Genomic DNA, 5401 nt, shown 5'->3' with positions numbered 1-5401 from the left:
AAATAAACATAAACAAAGTCAGGTAAAAGTTAACAATGGATTTTTTTCTTTTTTTTTTTTCAATACAGAGTCTTGCTCTGTCGCCCACGCTGGAGTGCAGTGGCCTATCTCGGCTCACTGCAACCTCTGCTTCCCGGGTTCAAGCGATTCTCCTGTCTCAGCCACCTGAGTAGCTGAGATTACAGGCATGTGCCACTGTGCCTGGCGAGTTTTTGTATTTTTAGTAGAGACAAGGGGTTTTGCCATGTTGGCCAGGCTGGTCTCAAACTCGTGACCTCAGGTGATCCGCCTACCTTTTATGTTGACACAGTTATAAGTCCATGTCTATAATGTGGAGATAAAATACTATTTAACTAAAAGAAGTATGCCATACACAAGATTGCCCATTTGGTCACAGAGTTTGATCACCCAAGCAGACTGATAAAGCAAAACAACTCATTCTTTTCGCAAGAGGTTTGCTGTCAGAACACAGATGTCATGAAAACCACCCTTAAAACCAAAGCGGGAAACAAAAAGACTCATATCAATATCAGCGTCATTGGTCATGTAGATTTGGGCAAGTACACCGCTACTGGCCATCTGAGCTACAAATGTGGTGGAATCACCAAAAGAACCATTGAAAATATTGAGAATGAGGCCACTGAGATGAACAAGAACTCCTTCAAGTATGCCTGGGTCAGTCTTAATAAACTGGAGAGTGTGAATATAGTAAACTGTCGAGTGTGAATGTAGTATCATCATTGGTATCGCTCTGTGGAAATTTGAAATCAGCAGGTATTATGTGACTATCACTGATGACCCAAGACACAGATACTTTATTAAAAATCTGATTGCAGGCATATCTCATACTGGCTTGTCCGGATTGTTGCTCCTGGCCTTGGTCATTTTCAAGCTATGTTTTCCAAGAGTGGATAAACCCATGAGCATGCTTCTCTGGCTCACACACCGGGTATGAAACAACTAATTGTTGGTGTTAACAAGAGTAGAATCCACAGATTCCACCCTACAACCAGAAGAGATATGAATAAATTGTTAAGGAAGTCAGCCCTCACATTAAGAAAATTGACTTACTACCGTCATAAAGTAGCATTTGTGCCAATTTTTGGTTGGGATGGTGAGCCAAGTGCTTGCATGCTTTGGTTCAAGGCATGGAAAGTCATTGATAAAGACAGCAATGCCAGTGGAACCATGCCGCTTGAAGGTCTGGTTTGCAAACTACCACCAACTCACCCAGCTGACAAGCCATTGCATCTGCCTTTCCAGGTTGTCTACAAAACGATATTGGTACTATCCCTATGGGCCAAGTGGAGTCTGGTGTTCTGAAACTGGCATGGTGGTCACCTTTCTTTGAGTCAATGTTACAACTGAAGTAAAGTCTGTTGGAAGGTACCATGAAGCTTTGAGTGAAGCTCTTCCTAAGAGCAACGTGGGCTTCAGTTTTAATAATGTGCCTGTCAAGCATGTTCGTTGTGGCAATGTTGCTGGTGACAGCAAATATGACCTACCAATGGAAGCATCTGGCTTCACTGCTCAGATGATTATTCGGAAGCTTCCAGGCTAAATCAGTGTTAGCTACACCCCTGTACTGAATTGTCACACTGCTCACATTGCTGGAAAGTTTGCTGCACTGAAGGAAAAGATTGAGCACTGTTCTGGTAAGAAGCTGGAAAATGACCCTGAATTCTTGAAATTTGGTGATGCTTCCATCATTGATATGATTCCTAGCAAGCGCATGTGTGTTGAGACCTTCTCTAACTATTCTCTTCTGGGTCATTTTGCTGTTCGTCATATGAAACAGTTGCTTGGGTGTCATCAACGTAGTCGACAAGAAGGTTTATGAAGCTGGCAAGGTAACTAAGTCTGCCCAGACAACTCAGAAGGCTAAATGAATATGATACCTCTACCTACCATCCCAGTCTTAATCAGTGGTGGAAGAATGGTCTCAGAACTATTCCTTTCAACTGGCCATTTAAGTTTAACAATAAGTCTGGTTGATGATAACAATGCATCGTAAAACCTTCAGAAGGAAAGGCAAGTGTTTTGTGAACTATTTTATTTTTGCATTTGGCAATTTTTAGTTATTAGTTTTTAAAATCCATACTTTTTAATAGAAACAACTTGACAAAAAATCTATTGCAGAATTTTGAGACCCATTAAAACAAAGCTTAATGACAAAAAAGCGACTCATTTTGAGAAATATGAATGAAATATCAATTACCCATTTCTTTGTCAAGAATTGAATGGTAACTCACTTTTAAAGAAAAGCCAGCACATCTGAGACTAAGGATGCATTTTAATAAAATAACAGCTTTTTCAAAGAAATACAACATGATTTAAAATTTGAGCTTTCAAGGTTTATTTTTATTTTCTCAATCTGTTGTAGTTTCTGTCAGATGTCATGGGTGACGTGGTGTCTGTGTCCCAGAGATAAAGTGAAATGAACCCAAGTCAGAGATGAGAAAGGGTGTCTGACAGATGATGGGCACTTGGGCCCTTGTGAACCTTGACTATGCTCCCTTTGGGAGGCCATCCCAGTGCCAGTTGGAGTAAATCCACACTGTCCAAACTGTCAAGAGCAGTTTTGTGATATGTGCTTCACAGAGTCCCTACAGCTACAAATGGAGACTTGATGCCCTGTGCTCTGAGAAGCCTGATCTTTAAATTATTCTGTTTCAGCCCACCCTTTATAAGTTTCTATATGTACTAATGCAAAATAAGAGGAGCACAATTTCCCCAATTATACTTCTGTGGTAATAACATGCTTTATACATTTTTAACCTTCCCTGATATCACTGATTTTCACAGTGTATCTCCTGTAAGTCAAATACATCATTTATGTTCAATTTGTTAGATATGCAAGCAGACATCATTCAGCATTCAGTAAAATATATATTTTGAATCTGTGATAAAATGAGCTAGAATTAGGAATGGAAAATACATGAAGGCTAAATTGAGAAATGAAAACATAAGTAAGTTTCAAAACTAAATCCAAATAAAACATGCCACTTTAAAAAAGAATACTACACCTTCCAGATAAGCTTTGGAACAGAAAAAAAAGGCTTATTTTGAAAAATAATGAAAAAGAACAGCACTGAAGAAGATGTCAAATATTACCAATTATTAGCTATATAGTTAATTAAATAAAAATAAAGCGTGCACAAACACAAAACCTGCCCCAAACTATCCAGATAAAAAATTAAAGAAAATGATTGTTATGCATTCACAAAAAGTAAAAAATCAATAATGCCTGATTTATATGTTCTATGCAAGAAATACATTGAAATCTACATGAGACAAGTTATACTTCAGATAAACACAGCAAGCAATTTTTATAACCCACATCATAATTTTAGTTTTTTGTTTTGTTTGATTTTGTTTTTTTTTTTTATCAGTGAACTTCTAAATACACAAATAGGCATGTGATAACCGTTTAAATTTATCCATGGAAATGGATGAATAATATGAAATAATCACACGGGATACTAGCTGTTGGACTTTTTAAAAAGTTGTAGTTAGAATCAATATGAACTCACATATTAAAAATGCTAATTTCAGAATTAGGAATATTTCTGCATTGATAAAGTAGGAAAAAATGGATTTGACTTATGTTCAGGGAAAATTCTAAATCAATATACTGTTGTAAAATTTGAAAAGCAAAGGTATGAAAATACATCATCTCAATTAGACATTAATCTAGCCTCTTTGGGAAATATCAAAATTAGTTTCTTCTTTACTTACTATTTAATTCACTGAGTTCATCTTTAAATTGATCATAACTCTATTACAAAATAAGTTTAAATTTTTTTGACTTTTAAAACACTTACCCTTGGAACATCTATCTGAAGAAACTGTTTTAAAGTAGTTTTTTTCTTTTTAGAAAAGGTGGTTATTTTTTCTGAGATGAAAGAATTTGGGGATCAATATACACAATTTTCAATCTCTTGAAACTGTATTATTTTTGGATGGCATGGTCATAATAACACTTACATCTGATTACTTATAAGTCTTTTATTCAATCTATTCAAGTCTCTATATTATTCCATACTTTCATTATGGGGATTTGGAATTGCTTACATTGGAAAAGCACATGCCAACTCAGGAGTGAATTTAGTTACAAATGTGAACACTAGCAGGAAAGTAGGTTTCCATTTTTTATAAGAATGGACCTTTGAGAGCAAACCGTATTTATTGCTATTCATCACATAATGAAATGGAAATTTTGGCAAAACCAAACAAGTAATATACTAAATTAAAGCAATAGTAACTAATATTGTTGATGTATTTAGGTACTAAGTTCTATAGCTATCAATTATTATGTGTAGAATCATGTATTTATATAAAATTTCTATATAGTAATGAATATATAGTTTGAAATTAAAGTAATAATGCTTAAGGTATTTCATGATTTACAAGTGTCATATTTCATCATTAATATATAAGTAGATATTTGCTAAACAAATCCAAACTTTAAAAAATATATTTATTTCCATTTAATTATCCTCTACTAGATTAAGCATCTATTTTTGGAAGTGGTACACATTTATTTAACTTTCCTATATCCCTTAAATAAGTAAAGACAGATATATATAGTCTGGTAAAAAATGAATAGGGCTTGTAAGTAACTCTTTTATCATAAAGAGGATAAAGTTTGAAGGAGGATTCAGTCAGTTTATTTCTAATACAATTAGGAAAACGAAGATAATATTTAATTTACAGGACAAATATTAATAATGTAAAATGTCTTCTAAAGGCTGTTGCAATGGAAATTGGTAGAGTATTTTATTCCAAACAGGCAAATGTTTACGAAGCAAAATATTAGCATAGGCCATTTCATAGGGTAATCACCATTGCATCCCCTGCATCTGTAAGAGTAACTCGTATACAGTAGATACTTAATATATATTTGATAATTACTAAATTGATAAATATATGCCTTTTTCCTTTCCTGAGACACAATATCATATGTCTTTACTTGTAGCCAGTTTTCACTTGATAGAGGTTTTACAGACTATTTATAGGCCTTTTGGGTCATAAATAAATTGTGAACTTAAAAAAGAGAGAGAGTTTATGTTTTTCAAGGTGGGCCTTTGAGAATGGAAAAAGGTAAAACCATCATAATGATGTAACTATATTTCAATTTATATTAGACATAATATCAATTTGAAGAATGTGTGTTTTGTTAAAAACCCCATGTATATTTACAATAGAAGAATTTGACACATTTTCTGATAGTCTTTGATATTCTTCACATTTATACTCCTTATACTATGAAAAATATGACACAACACATGCTAAAATGTTTGCCCTAGTGTGAACAGCATCTATATATATAGATACTAGCTATCCCGTAGTCAAAAATTGTTATTATTTTATTTTATTATTATTGTACTTTAAGTTTTAG

At 34.1% G+C, this 5401-nt stretch overlaps 1 pseudogene; it reads left to right on the top strand.

Moving 5' to 3' along the window:
• Positions 1 to 477: 477 nt before the first annotated feature.
• Positions 478 to 1889, top strand: LOC129144169 (elongation factor 1-alpha 1-like; annotated as a pseudogene).
• The last annotated feature ends 3512 nt before the right edge of the window (positions 1890 to 5401 follow it).

The sequence above is a fragment of the Pan troglodytes genome, chromosome 4 (assembly GCF_028858775.2).
Source record: "Pan troglodytes isolate AG18354 chromosome 4, NHGRI_mPanTro3-v2.0_pri, whole genome shotgun sequence".
Taxonomy (NCBI): Eukaryota; Metazoa; Chordata; class Mammalia; order Primates; family Hominidae; genus Pan; species Pan troglodytes.
Note: the sequence above shows the minus strand (reverse complement) of the source record. Positions and strands in the feature narration are given on the sequence as shown.